We start from the raw sequence: 15,774 nt of genomic DNA, 5'->3' as shown, positions 1-15,774 counted from the left end.
ATACAAAAAATTCTGAACTCCCTTATAGATTTTAAGTGTGGTATAAAATTGAAAAGCCGTTGGAGGAGTTAAAGAGCACCAAAAGTATCAGACGTATTTTTAAAGCAATATAAAACCCTAAAAGTAGACACCATCTATCCAGTATTCATGCATTAAGTAACTACTCCTACATTACATCGTTGCAATTAATGCCAGTTTTGCACTGGCCTATATTCCAACATTGTGAAAGGGAGCTGTAGTCCTTTTCATACCGAAAGTGAAAAAAATATTATTTAAGGAAGTTCGATCAAATATTTGATGAGCATGTCAACAACATGGATATGTCGAGTTATGTTTCCTTGTGCCAAATGACATTGAAATCTGGAGGAATTTCGAGTGCGATAGTTTTTTGGGACTTCTTAACAAAAAGGGACCTTCAACAGCATAGTGTTAGACGAGTAGTTGAGCCAAGATAAGTTCAAGTTGAGCCGATACAGGCCACTTTGTATGTTGGATTCAATAGGAAAGATTCTCGAACGTATTATTAGTGAGCGTCTGCAGCAGACCCTGGAAAGCTCAGATCGCTTGTCAAATAGTCTGATTGGATTTCGAAGATCGAGATCCACGACAGATGCAATACAAACAATTGTTAATTCAGCCAGCGGAGCCATAACCGGAGGCCAAAGTAAAACGATGTTGTGCCCACTGATAACTTTGGATATTAGATTTGCTTTTAACACCGCGATGCAGATAATGCAGCGCTACGAAACTTTGGCACACCTGCCTGAGCTCTGTGAAGTTGGCACCTACTTGGTCGAATAATTAAAAAACCATATCTCATTCGTTTGTCCACCGTTTGTCCATGTTTGTCCAGGAAACATTTTCGTTTGTCCACCTTTTGTTAAAAAGTTATTTCAAAAAAAAAAATCCCGTGTGAAGTTGGCACCTCCATTTACGAGTAATTAAAAAAACCAAATACCATTCGTTAGTCCATCGTTTGTCCACGTTTGTCCAGGAAAAATTTTCGTTTGTCCACCTTTTGTTAAAAAGTTATTTCAAAAAAAAAAAAATCCCATGTGAAGTTGGCACCTCCATTTACGAGAAATTAAAAAAACCAAATGCCATTCGTTTGTCCACGTTTGTCCAGGAAAAATTTTCGTTTGTCCACCTTTTGTTAAAAAGTTATAACAAAAACATTATTTTTCGAAAAAACCCAAAAAATTTTTTGTTTCGCTTTATTGTGCTAAATCGCATGTCCGTCGTTTGCCCATCGTTTGCCAATCGTTTGTCCATGTTTGTCCAGGCAAAATTTTCGTTTGTCCACCTTTTGTTAAAAATTTATTTCAAAAAAACAAAAATCGTGTGTGAAGTTGGCACCTCCATTTACGAGTAATTGAAAAAACCAAATGCCATTCGTTTGTCCATCGTTTGTCCACGTTTGTCCAGGAAAAATTTTCGTTTGTCCACCTTTTGTTAAAAAGTTATAACTAAAACATTTTTTTTCGAAAAAACCCAAAATAATTTTTGTTTCGCTTTATTGTGCTAAATCGTATGGCCGTCGTTTGCCCATCGTTTGCCAATCGTTTGTCCATGTTTGTCCAGGCAAAATTTTCGTTTGTCCACCTTTTGTTAAAAAGTTATTTCAAAAAAAAAAAAATCCAGCGCTACGAAACTTTGGCACACCTGCCTGAGCTCTGTGAAGTTGGCACCTACTTGGTCGAATAATTAAAAAACCGTATCTCATTCGTTTGTCCACCGTTTGTCCATGTTTGTCCAGGAAAAATTTTCGTTTGTCCACCTTTTGTTAAAAAGTTATTTCAAAAAAAAAATCCCGTGTGAAGTTGGCACCTCCATTTACGAGAAATTAAAAAAACCAAATGCCATTCGTTTGTACATCGTTTGTCCACGTTTGTCCAGGAAAAATTTTCGTTTGTCCACCTTTTGTTAAAAAGTTATAACAAAAATATTTTTTTTCGAAAAAACCCAAAAAAATGTTTGTTTCGCTTTATTGTGCTAAATCGTATGCCCGTCGTTTGCCCATCGTTTGCCAATCGTTTGTCCATGTTTGTCCAGGCGAAATTTTCGTTTGTCCACCTTTTGTTAAAAAGTTATTTCAAAAAAACAAAAATCGTGTGTGAAGTTGGCACCTCCATTTACGAGTAATTGAAAAAACCAAATGCCATTCGTTTGTCCACGTTTGTCCAAGAAAAATTTTCGTTTGTCCACCTCGTGTTAAAAAGTTATAACAAAAACATTTTTTTTCGAAAAAACCCAAACAAATTTTTGTTTCGCTTTATTGTGCTAAATCGTATGCCCGTCGTTTGCCCATCGTTTGCCAATCGTTTGTCCATGTTTGTCCAGGCATAATTTTCGTTTGTCCACCTTTTGTTAAAAAGTTATTTCAAAAAAACAAAAATCGTGTGTGAAGTTGGCACCTCCATTTACGAGTAATTGAAAAAACCAAATGCCATTCTTTTGTCCATCGTTTGTCCAGGAAAAATTTTCGTTTGTCCACCTTTTGTTAAAAAGTTATAACAAAAACATTTTTTTTTTCGAAAAAACCCAAACAAATTTTTGTTTCACTTTATTGTGCTAAATCGTATGTCCGTCGTTTGCCCATCGTTTGTCCATGTTTGTCCAGGAGAAATTTTCGTTTGTTCACCTTTTGTTATAAAGTTATTTCAAAAAAACAAAAATCGTGTGTGAAGTTGGCACCTCCATTTACGAGTAATTGGAAAAACCAAATGCCATTCGTTTGTCCATCGTTTGTCCACGTTTGTCCAGGAAAAATTTTCGCTTGTCCACCTTTTGTTAAAAAGTTATAACAAAAACATTTTTTTTCGAAAAAACCCAAAAAAATTTTTGTTTCGCTTTATTGTGCTAAATCGTATGTCCGTCGTTTGCCCATCGTTTGTCCATGTTTGTCCAGGAGAAATTTTCGTTTGTCCACCTTTTGTTAAAAAGTTATTTCAAAAAAACAAAAATCGTGTGTGAAGTTGGCACCTCCATTTACGAGTAATTGAAAAAACCAAATGCCATTCGTTTGTCTATCGCTTGTCCACTTTTGTCCAGGAAAAATTTTCGTTTGTCCACCTTTTGTTAAACAGTTATAACAAAAATATTTTTTTTCGAAAAAACCCAAAAAAAATTTTTGTTTCGCTTTATTGTGCTAAATCGTAATGTGTAACATGTAGATCACAGCTGGCATATAATGTCGGGTCCGTCCGAACTTAGTCTTCCTTACTTGTTTTAACACATGCAGAGTTAGTACAAAAAACCAGCACGACGCAATTTGAAGTTTCCGGGAAAAATGATCTTCGAGAGTTAGAAGAGCGAGCCGAATTTTATAACACGTTATGTTAGCAAATGTTTGTCATATATTTCCACATAAAAAAAGACTAAATGCCGCAAATAAATTTACACATAATTTCATGAGCAGCAATTGTTTAGATTTTTTCCGAAAAAAATGGTTTTGTTATAATTTTTTAACAAAAGGAGGACAATAGGAAATCTTTCGTAGACAAATATATTGTCAAACGATGGGCAAACGACGGACACAAAAAGCGAAAAAAAATTTTGTGGTTTTTCGGAAAAAAATATTTTTGTTATAATTTTTTAACAAAAGGTGGACAAACGAAAAATTTTCCTGGACAAACGTGGACAAACGATGGACAAACGAATGGCATTTGGTTTTTTTAATTACTCGTAAATGGAGGTGCCAACTTCACACACGATTTTTGTTTTTTTGAAATAACTTTTTAATAAAAGGTGGACAAACGAAAATTTTTCCTGGACAATCGTGGACAAACGATGGACAAACGAATGGCATTTGGTTTTTTTAATTACTTGTAAATGGAGGTGCCCACTTCACACACGATTTTTGTTTTTTTGAAATAACTTTTTAACAAAAGGTGGACAAATGAAAATTTTTCCTGGACAATCGTGGACAAACGATGGACAAACGAATGGTATTTGGTTTTTTTAATTACTTGTAAATGGAGGTGCCAACTTCACACACGATTTTTGTTTTTTTGAAATAACTTTTTAACAAAAGGTGGACAAACGAAAATGTTTCCTGGACAAACATGGACAAACGATGGGCAAACGACGGACATACGATTTAGCACAATAAAACGAAACAAAAAATTTTTTGGGTTTTTTCGAAAAAAAATGTTTTTGTTATAACTTTTTAACAAAAGGCGGACAAACGAAAATTTTTCCTGGACAAACGTGGACAAACGATGGACAAACGAATGGCATTTGGTTTTTCCAATTACTCGTAAATGGAGGTGCCAACTTCACACGGAATTTTTTTTTTGAAATAACTTTTTAACAAAAGGTGGACAAACGAAAATTTTTCCTGGACAAACGTGGACAAACGAATGGCATTTAGTTTTTTTAAATACTCGCAAATGGAGGTGCCAACTTCACACACACTTTTTTTTTTTTGAAATAACTTTTTAACAAAAGGTGGACAAACGAAAATTTTTCCTGGACAAACATGGACAAACGGTGGACAAACGAATGAGATATGGTTTTTTTAATTATTCGACCAAGTAGGTGCCAAATTCACAGAGGTACCTGCTTGCATGCTCAGAATAATTGGCAGCTATTTAAGCGATGAAGTACTCCTTTTTGATTCGGATGAGGGACTAAGAAAGTACAACATCACGGGCGGTGTCCCTCAGGGATATGTTCTAGCTCCAACGCTATGGAATGCGATGTATGACGGTATGCTAAAAATCGACCTTCCCCGAGATATTTAAATTGTCGCCTACGCAGATGATATTGTCGTAGTAGCAGTGGCCAAGAAACTTGATCTGCTCCAAGCATAAAGGAATGGCTGACGAACATGGGGCTGGAGATGGCTAGCAATAAGACAGAAGTGGTTTTGTTGAACTCAAAGCAGACTGTGGATGAGTTAGTCCTAACCATAGGAGATTATCAAATAAATTGACTCAAAACTAACTTTTAAGGAGCACTTCAGGGCGGTGAGGGAGAACGTTTCGAGAGTTAGTGTAGCGGATAATGCCCAACATCGACGGCCCAGGCGATGATACCCGTCAGCTATTATCCAACGTAACCAGCTCGATAATATTATATGCAGCACAGATCTAAAATGGTCCACCAAAAAGATATACTAGCAGCCTACCGTATTACTGCTATACGAATAGCATGTTCTTGACAATCGGAGTAAATCTACTCTCAGGTGAAATGGTCGATCTGTATGACATTGGAATCAGCCGACGGCAAGAAAGGTGGGAAGAATCGAGAAAAGGGCGCTGGACCTTCATGCTAGTTCGAAAGGGTATGAGCGAAAATACCGCGAACTAAATTACCACCTCACACAGATATTGAGCGCGCACGGCTGCTTCAAGGAATATCTTGCTAAGCGTGGAATATAGGAGGGTCCTTTCTGTCCATACTGTCCGCCTGAATTGGAAAACACAGAACACGTAATGTTTCACTGCCCTCATTTTCACGGTGAACGGCTCTCTGTATATAGATTTTTTGGAGAGGAGTCTTCCATTAGGAATTTAGTTCCCCAAATGTGCAAATAAATAGATTTTTGGACAGCTGTGAGCAAGATGGCCTTTATTGTTATGACGCAATTGATGCATGCTGAAAAGGAGGTCAGAAAAATGAGCATGCAATGTAGTCGCGACTAAATCGCCTTCCCCCCACGCCCGTGACGTAATGCCTAACGGCGGTCCCACGGGGTGTGGATACATGACCCGAATTAGCCTGGTTTATTGGGCCCCATGAGGGTAGTGCGCTACCCCAACGTCTTATTGATTTATCGAGGCTAGAACAAATTCTTGCACTTCGATCCTGTGAAGAGCTAGTACAAATCGGATTCGCAACAAAGGTAGGATCATAAAAAAAGTTGACCATCGGTTTGCCGTAACTTTTTGTTTGGCTGATAGGCTACTTTTTCTGCCATATGACTGGCACATCTAACCACAGCTCGGCTTAATGGCTGTCACATCTAACAAATATCTCAGCTGCATGGCATACACGAAATAGGACATGACAAGCATACTACTGAGGGTTTGGTTATTCATATACCTACATACATACTGACATATATCTCTTGTTTGCTGCTTCTATTCGAATTCGGTTTACTTAAACGATTCCTACTAGCGGCGGTGTGACATCTCCCAGTTGAAAAGGTTGGACGCATCCCTTAATTGTAGCAACACAAGTCTGAAATTACAGAAGCCCATAGAATTGAGCTTCAATACATATAATTATAGCTCTGATTTGACCAGCTGCAGTTTGGCAAAGAAAAATTTTTAGCCATTGATTTATGTATGCACATGTGTATAGTCAGGAAGATTCTAGTTACAAACCTCAAATACAAAGGTAATAGGAGGAAATCTCTTGTATAAGAGAGCCTGTAAAAGGGGAGACGACAATGCCATAGCCATACAAACCCCCCTATGTTACCAGCTGCATTGTTGTCAAGCTCTCAAATACTTCTTGCTTGTTTGTTGTGGGTTAAAGAGTTAATGAAAAACTAAAAAACGGGCGAGTGAGAATGCAAGCAGTAAGTCATTGGATAATTCGAATTCAAATTGAGATAGAAATAAGAACAAGAAGTATGATACAGTCACTTGCAGGCAGCTTGCGGTATTTGAGGTAAGTCAAATATATTTCTTTGTTGCTATGCACTTCTTACCATTTCAAGTCATATTTGAGTTTGTTGCATAAAGGTACGGGTGTTCTGTGTGGTGCAGTCGAAGGGAAAGCTGATCTTTTGCAGCGTCGGCACTGGATTATTTCGACTCTATATTTGGAAGGTCAAATATCTCTAATACCTTGAACTAATGAGATTAATCAGCTTAAGCGGGCGGGTTATGTGTTTGAGTTTGTCTGCATCTCTAGAAGACAAATTCTAAGGACAAAAAATATTATACTGAGCCCCACTTGCAAAACCTTAAACACAGAGTTAGTTTTAAAACTGTAGACAAATGTATTGAGTTGGGAAGATAATTTCCTAGTAAGCGTTATATTGTAACTGTATAGATATGTTCCCTGCCACTCAGCAAAGTGGCGGAATTTGTAGGTAATGATACTTTGATTATTCAGATGAAAATATTTTGGGAAAGAAATTAACACATCTTCTATAGAGCTGAGAAAAAACATTAGGGTAACCTCTTTACTAGGAATGAAAACGCCAAGAGGCTTTAAAACTCAGCACACATATATCAACGAAAATTTGTCGGTTTAAAATAGCTACTTTTAAACAGTTTTGAAGAAATTCGTACTAGAAAGAGGGATGGGACGCGCCCATTTTCAGTTTTTTTGTTAATTTTCTTAGTTTCGATCTTATACTATTTTCACACAGACGGCTTATTGAATAATAAAGGCAATTTTCTACATTAAGACGCTTATTGAGCTCAATCTTCCCTACAAAATTCGAATCTATTATTATTTCATTAGTAGCTAATCGAATGCCTAATGAAGTCAAAAGCACAATGCAACTCTGTTGGCCGCGTTCCGCTTCTTAGTTTTTGGTGTGTTCAGTGCTTAAAAATGTCATTTGTCAAAGCAAATGTCATTGTCTGCATGCTGGAACGATACAAGGTGGCCGCATCGAACAGCTGATTATAACCTTTTTTATTTGATTTGATACATCAACTACCGGCGCAGTACGATTTTGACATTTGTTCATCGAATTTACAAGTACATGGAATTTTTTTTGTTTGTAGGTATGTCGCCATGCTCCCACCTTGTATCGTTCCGCCATGATTGTCTGTCTCATCCTTCATACTAATCGAGCAGTTACTCCTGTGTGAAAGCAAAAAATTTACGATTTCATTAGCAGGTGAAATAAGATCATTAAGTTTCTGTGTGAAAACAGTATAAACCTTAATTTAATGATGAGCTGTACGAGCTATACGCAGACATCAACATAGTCCAGCGAATTAAAACGCAGCGGCTGCGCTGGCTGGGCCATGTTATGCGAATGAAAGATGATGCTCCGGCCAAGAAAGTGTTTCTATCGGAACCCGCCTATGGAAGCAGAGGTAGAGGGCGGCCGTCACTCCGTTGGAAGGACCAGGTGGAAAACGATTTAAACTCCCTTGGTGTGACCAATTGGCGTCGGTTGGCGCGCCTTGTTGGACGGCCATAACCGTTTAGACGGTTAAGCGCCAATTAAGTAAGTAAGTAAGTGGTGATTCTGCAAGTTGCCTTGCACTTTCGCTAGAAAATGGGGCAAAGCACTGCTATAAGCAGAAGAAGAATATCTATACCTCTCAGTAGTTCGGTAATCAGCTGTCAGTGAGGATAACAAAGCTGGCTAGTGCGTGAAAACTTCCTAGTGTCAGCTCGATATCGGACTACAAAATATGTGTGCGTGTGGATGTCACTAAACTTCTAAACGACTGAACTGTGATGGACTTTTTTGTGGGTATTCAAATGGAGTATTTAAGAATGGTTTAGATCCAAATTTGGTTCTTTTTTTTAACTGGGTAGTGTTTCGGAGTGCTTTTTGAATAGCGGGACATTTTTCCGATCCGGGTACTTTAAAACTGTGTAGTTTTTCAGATCAGGGTACTTTTTCACAACCGAGCACCATTACTGACTTTGGGTGTTGTTTACGAATCAAGTGCTTTTTTCGGATGCGGGTACATTTTCAAAACTGGGTACTTTTAAAAACCGGAAACTTTTTTAGACCCAGGTACATATTTGAACCAGGTTCAATTTCAGAACCGACAATAGGGTTTCAGATATTTTCTCAGAACCTAAAACCTATTAGGACCAGGTATATTTTTGAGCCGGGAACATTTTTGACATCGGGTACCCTTTTTGAATTGGGCACTTTTTAAGAAGTTGGTAGCTTTTTGACATCCTGGTACTTTTTTAAAGCCGGGTAAGCCACTCAGTCAATGAACGCATTAAAAGTGTCGGGATTTACTAACAGTAATACGATTTATAAGAAAATATGTACATATGTATGCCAGTATACCTATATTAATATATATATATATATATAATTCTTCTGTACATGTGTTTGTAACTGAGCTCCTCTCAAACGACTATCTCTCTGTAAAGTGGACCCGGGACCAACCTATCGTATTTATGGTGATTTGCTTGAAGTTTGGTACATGGATGCTTCCTTGACTTGACTTATTTGCGAAACATTTCTTTCCGGAAAGTGGACCAGGACCTGACTTATTTTAATTAATAATATTTATGTTGCGAATTGTTTGAAATTTATTATTGAGGTAGGTAAATATGTGGGATGCGTTTATTTCCAGAAAAGGGAATCCCGACCTGATTTAGTACAGAGGTTATTTCTTGAATAACTTATTATTTGACAAACTTTTCTTTCCGGAAAGTAGAAGAGGGCCCGACCTTTTTTATAAATTCTATTTATGTTGCGATTTAACTTGAGATTTGATACAGGGGTATCTTCCTTGCTTAGCTTGATATTTGGGGAGTTTTCCTTTTCGGGTTGTGGACTAGTGGCCGACCTATTCGAAAAAATCGTATTTATGGTACAATTTGCTTGAAGTTTAATACAAAAATTTCTCTTCGAATTCTTTAAGAAGAAGAGAAAAGGGAGAGCTAAAGGTAGAGTATGTTATGTAGAGGAAAGAAAATGGGAGTACGAAATGGACATAAAAATGAATAAAGTGCGAATTAGGAAAAAGGAGAAGCAGGAGAAGGAACGGAGATAGAGAAAAATAGAGTGAGCTTGAGGGAGAGGAAAGAAAGAAGAGAAAAATCGAGAAAGCGAATGGTGTAAGATACCGAGAAGAGTCGGGGATAAAACATGGAGAGGAAGGGAGAGACAAGGAATGCAACAGTTGTTTTTGCATAATCTACAATATGAAAAGTGCCTCTGTTTCCTGTAAGAGTAGACAGATCGCAGGTAGAAGTATTATCGGCCAGGAGAACGTCTCAATTATCTATCTATATTTTATTTGTGGGACTGAAAATGGGTTTGGAAGTGGCAGGGAGATAAATGGAATAAGGAGTGGACAAGTCTAAAAAAATATAAGCGATAACCTCCGAAGAGATTTTAGGCCGAGCTTCTCTTCCGATTTGCGTCGTGCTCCTTTTTAATTTTACTAACATATTTGCGGAACGGGACCAACATATTTTATTAAACGGTTTTGTTTAGCTTGACTTGACAGGCCGGTCGCACGGCCGTTGAGAACGAATTTTATAATTAAAATTTAAGTAACTTCCCGATAAGCTATAAGCCTGAACCGATGACCCGATAACAATGCAATAATAAGACAAAAAACTACGATAGGTGGCGCATGGATCGAAATATTTCAAAAAATCGTGTTTGTGGTCCGATTTGGTTCATATTTCGAACACATAATACATACATGAATAGAAAGCGACCTATGATGTCCGATTTGGCTCAAATTTGGAACAAATATTACATAAAGTCGGTAGAAGTGACATCAAAATATTTTGGAGCTCGAGGAGGGGCAAGCATACGTGACGCAGAGTCGATAAAAGTCCTTGGAAGGATTATGTATTGAGGACTTAGATTGTAGCAAATTGTCAGGAAAGAGTCCTTGTAATAATTGGTCACTAAATAGAATGAGAAATAATAGGCAATTAAATAAAGGATAAAAACTTGATAATAAAATAAGTAAACATTTTTTTTTAAGTTAAATGGTTTTATTGAAAACAATACTTACATGAAGTAATAATAATACTAAAAGCTAGAAAATAATTAGGTAGGTCCTAGGTACTAGTCCTCACACTCGTCATCAGTCAGACAATTAACTAAAAGCGTAGGACGCGTCAAATTTCTATTGATAGTCATAGGTAAGACCAACTGAACCTTAATCAGGTTATGCTGCGCCTCACATTTTTAAATTTCACGCGCCCAACGCTTTTACTGAATTGTCTGATCAACGCCCTAGATTCATGAGGAGACTAGTACCTAGGACCTACCTACTTATTTTGTAGCTTTTAGTATTATTATTACTTCATGTAAGTATTGTCTTCAATAAAACCGTTTATCTTAACATTTTTCTTTTTTTTATTATTTTATATTGACTCTGAACGGAATTTTCACTGAGAAACTTTTCATGGCAGAAATACACTCGGAGTGTTTGCCAAATCACTGCTGAGGGGCGATCCCGCTTAGAAATATTCTTTATAATTTAAAAAAAAACTTCTTTTTCTAGATTTTTGATGTTGCTTTAATCAGGAGTTGAACCCACAAATTTCGGTGTGGTAGGTGGAGCATGGTACCACCACACCACGGCGGCCGCCAGGACAAGAATAAAACAGGTGAAGCGAGGCCTTCTTAATGCAGTCAAACCAGTTTTCTGCCAGAAAAAATCTGATGGGTACGTTAGTAAATATTTTGTTTACTCATTGCATAAAACGGTTCAGTATTGCTCTTTTCCATTAATCAATTGAATGACGTCAAATCGAATAATACTTTAAGCTTTTTATATGCATCTCCAAGTGCTTCTACGATGTAAGTCTGTATGTTTGTATATTAGATCGTTTAAAATTTTCGATATTGTAACTTCTTAGGAGTCGATGTGATTGAGATTAATGTTTGAAGAAAGTTAAAAAGTTTGTGTTCGTAGACGTAAACTTACTAAGGTCTGATGGAAACAGTAAATTGTATCACACATTTGAGACGAAATTTCGTATGGGGATACCAGTGGCCCCGACCCAAGAGGGCCCCGGGCGAAGAAGCCGCGAGCTGAAAAATATTTTTTTATATTGTATCTGAATATTTTATTATATTTGAAAAGTATATTTTTATAAGTTCTGCTTAAAATCCAAACTGAGATAACTAAAGACCATAATACAATTTCATGTTAATCGTAAAACATTTCAACCAAACTAATCAAAATGATGTTGATTCATTTGATCTGCAAATTTTTTTTGAAACAATTCAACAAATTTATCATTTTTTTGGGAATATTATCGAAAGGTGGAATATTTTATAAAGTTTTATATCTAATAAAGAAAGTGAGTATTCAAATTCAATAACATTTAACCCTACTAGAAGGACATGATGTTATGGTGTCGTTTTTGTTTTAAAAGTTCGGTTTGTTGAAGTCCAAAAAGCGCTAACGAAAACATTCTGAATCATTTTCGAGGGATATTCTCAGTTGTCGACCCACTTTCAGAGACGAAATGCCATCAGCTATTACAGACCTTGCTGATTTATTAATAATCAAAAATAAATGTATGTCTTGCAGCTTTCCTGAAGTATGCACTGCATTACTGTTATTTCTTACAATTCCTGTGACTACAGCTACTTGAGAAACTCCATGAGACAACACAAGTTATGTTACGTGGCTATTCTGTCTATTGAAAATTCTATAGCCCGATCTTTATATTTTGACACACTTTATATTTTTGACACTTTATATAGACACTTTTGCGGAACAGAAATCTCGAAAATTCTCTCTTGCCTAAGAAGAGGCCTATGGCCATTAGTGGGGCATATACAACGTGTAATTGAGTGCGCTGGAAATTTTGAAATTTGTCAAAATTAAACTGAGTACAACGTTACGATATTTATTGATAGGGGCCCATCAAAAGAATTTTCCACGGGCCTCAGAGGGTTTAGTTACGCCACTGGGCGATACATCGAAAAGAATGACGCCAGTAAAATCAAAAAATCGGGAATGTGGTTCCTGAATTAACAGACACTCGATAAGACTGAGAGCATTACGAATAAGTAAATCAATCGAGTTTTTTGTGAAGAGAACACATTTTTTTCTAGTTATTACTGCAGAAAATAGGACTACGTCTAAAGTAAACCAATTCTGTGTATTTGTCTTTTGTGTCTGTTGAATAAACAAATAAACAATTTTTTTTCAAGAAAACTCTTGAATGTAAACGTAATGTATCGTGGACTGGCAGTTCAGCAAAAGGGGAGTGCCACGAAATCCCCAAAAAAAAATACCCAAACACAAAATCCCCAAAGAAAAAAAAAATACCCAAACACATAATCCCCAAATTCAAAATCCCCAAAATCAAAATCCCCAAACACAAAATCCCAGTGCTATGATAAAAATCATGACCGTGTAAAAAATAGCAATATCTCTTTCCTCTTTCATTCATATTTATGTATGTATAACTAACTATATATTCACGTTTTGGCAGTACATATTTTTACTTATCCATATATAGGACTGCTAGTCGCTCTAATTCGAACAAGCTAACAGAAGCGTGTATTACGCAGAAGGACATCACCGTGGCTGGCGGTAGCCACGGTTTTACCACACACCCACACTTGGCATGGCGTAGCCCCGGGTTATTTTTTATAAACGCGGCCGAAGGCCACCTATGCAGAAAGTTGGTATGGATTATTATATTAGCCTTTTTTGGTCGCGGCGATTTTAAACCTAATTTGAATTTATTTCACACATAAAATGGGGATTTTGTGTTGGGGATTATGAGTTTGGTGATTTTGATTTTGGGGATTTTGCTTGGGGATTTGTTTTGGGGATTTTGATTTTGGGGATAACGTGCTAGACCCCAGCAAAAGCTTTGGAGAACTCAGTTCCTGGACGTAGATATAACTCCCTGGGTACAGATTGACTTTTCCCAAACATTATATGCAGAGCCTGTGACTTGCTGGTTCCCTGCTTGGAGCATATATCTATAAGCCGATGGAGCTCGAACTGAACGAAAGAAACGGTGTCATGCAAAGCTAAAGGACTCCCTACCAACGATTCCTTTGTTTTAAAATCTTTCAAAAGGATAATCGAACGTATTATATGCTTGCAGAGGTTATATACTTCGTAACCGTTATTAGATCAAAATGCTTTTATCAAGTGGTCTAGAAGTTAAGGGTCAACAGCCGTTCCGTACACTCGAAAGAAAATCTTCAGAATTGAGTTGAAGAAAAAATAACAATAATGAAAAATATTTTCCGCAACGGTCTAATGTATATACTTGCTTGTTGGAAATACATGTATTAATGGTCCGCAGATTTTATTTGCTCAATCAAACATCAATTAAAAATGCTCTCTTCCCTTATCCATTTAACTTTTATGTAAGTATTTACTTAGTACATATTATATATGTATGTTTATTATAAGTATAGTATGTACTTACTTGTAACTGTTGAATAGCTTCTTGAAATGGTTTTTGCTGATTTTGTTTCTTGATGTCTTCAGCTACATATTCTATTTTCGGTGGAGAATTTAATTACATAAATAAATCTGCAAATACAATTATAATGGACACAAATTAATTAAATGAGACAAGAGAAAATTCAATGATGTACAACTTAAGTGCTTTTTATGCTTTAGTCACATTATTCTATTAGATGCTGTTCGCATGGTAAGACTGTATTGATGGCAACAAGTTGCTCTGTGCTCGGTTAATAGGCTAGTAGGCAACGAGAAAACGGGTGGGATTGTGTAACTATCACTTATCCTCAACACAGTTAAGTTTTGGCGGTCAAGAGTCTCCCAGCGTGAACAGCGTAATAGGAGAGATGGGCGCGAAATAGTAATTGGAATGTGATTCAGGTGAATAGTACGGCAATGCAATTTTTTTTTTTTAAGAATATACTAATTACAGTTCAGCAATCACACAGTTGTCAGCAATCCCACAATATTGCAGCAGTTCGGTCTACTTAATGATATCAGTTAAGTATGAACTATAGCTTTCATTAATGGCAATAAATTTATCTCAGCTACAACGTTTTGCTTCTTCCCATTTTCAACCAATGTTCAGCTTATTTGTAACTTTAGCTTCAATGACCGAAGAAGGGAGTGCGAGAACTCGTTGAACGCCCACAAAATCCTATCCAGAACAAGTCCTCGTTTAGCAGTAAAACGCCTTATTCCATTTCTATATTTTCTGGTCTTATGCCTACTAAAAACCCAAAGTAATAATTCGTTTTATTGGGCTTTGGTTAAGAAATTATCTATTTTTTGGTCGGTTCTATTAAGTAAAATAAACTTTTATTTTTTAACTGTACGAGTTTCTTCGATTCTTTGCTTCCTCCACAGGGATTCTATTAATTTCACAATTTTATATTCGAACAATTAAAAATATTAAAATTTTCGCTGAAAGTGAATTCCTAAGGAGTGGTGATTCAACCACCAATAGAACTTCGTAAGTATGATGATGTGATAATAATAGCATGACTTTGATAGGTTAATTCAGAAATCGTAAAAAAAATTAAAATATTTTTAAGAAGATTGAAAAATATTTACTAGCTCCGGTGGAAATATCGACTCACTGACTGAAGATCGTTTTTCACGGCCACATGTCTTTAGAAACTCTACAGGACCCCAACGGCTAGTTGAAACCTAAGTCAGTGTTGAGATATGTTACTTTAGCGTTCAAGCAATTCCTTCGTTCCTCAGAGATCAAGCGCCATTCGCCGTCGCGCTCATCGATCGTTGTTAATGTTGTAGCGATAAGGACACCAGCGAACAGGGTTCGCCACGGGTAGGTGAGGTTGGCAATTGTGTTGGAGAAGCTATAAATTGAGCTGGCAACCCCTTGAAAGGGGTGCGCTACACAACCCTTGGATCATTTTGTTGTTTTTGGGTGTGGGTTGAGTCTGCTCCCCAGTTAAAGAAATCGGATAGGACTTGACCTTTTGAAACTTGCGCTGATACACTTTTGGTATGTGGACTTTTACTCCACACGAAACTTTTTTCAGTTTAAATAGTTGATTTTTATTGAAAAGAAGTACGGGGATGAATTTTGGTTTGGATGCGATGGCACTGAAAATTCAAAAACACTGAACTAAATAGATCCGCTTTGGAGATATCAAAAGGACACATGAGTTGCTTATGATGAGTGGGGCTGAAA

At 36.9% G+C, this 15,774-nt stretch overlaps 1 protein-coding gene across 10 annotated transcripts in view; it reads right to left on the bottom strand.

Moving 5' to 3' along the window:
* Positions 1 to 15,774, bottom strand: part of kek5 (kekkon 5) — a 780,906-nt gene that overhangs the window by 242,574 nt on the left and 522,558 nt on the right. For all 10 annotated transcript variants that reach the window (XR_010953108.1, XM_067784518.1, XM_067784512.1 and 7 more), the window contains one exon: positions 14,056 to 14,162. The gene's annotated coding sequence lies outside the window, so the exon portion shown is untranslated. The remainder of the gene's footprint in view (positions 1 to 14,055; positions 14,163 to 15,774) is intronic.

This window comes from Eurosta solidaginis, chromosome 4 (genome assembly GCF_040869045.1).
Source record: "Eurosta solidaginis isolate ZX-2024a chromosome 4, ASM4086904v1, whole genome shotgun sequence".
NCBI classification, from domain to species: domain Eukaryota; kingdom Metazoa; phylum Arthropoda; class Insecta; order Diptera; family Tephritidae; genus Eurosta; species Eurosta solidaginis.
The sequence above is the reverse complement of the archived record's forward strand: the minus strand, read 5'-3'. Positions and strand labels throughout refer to the sequence as shown.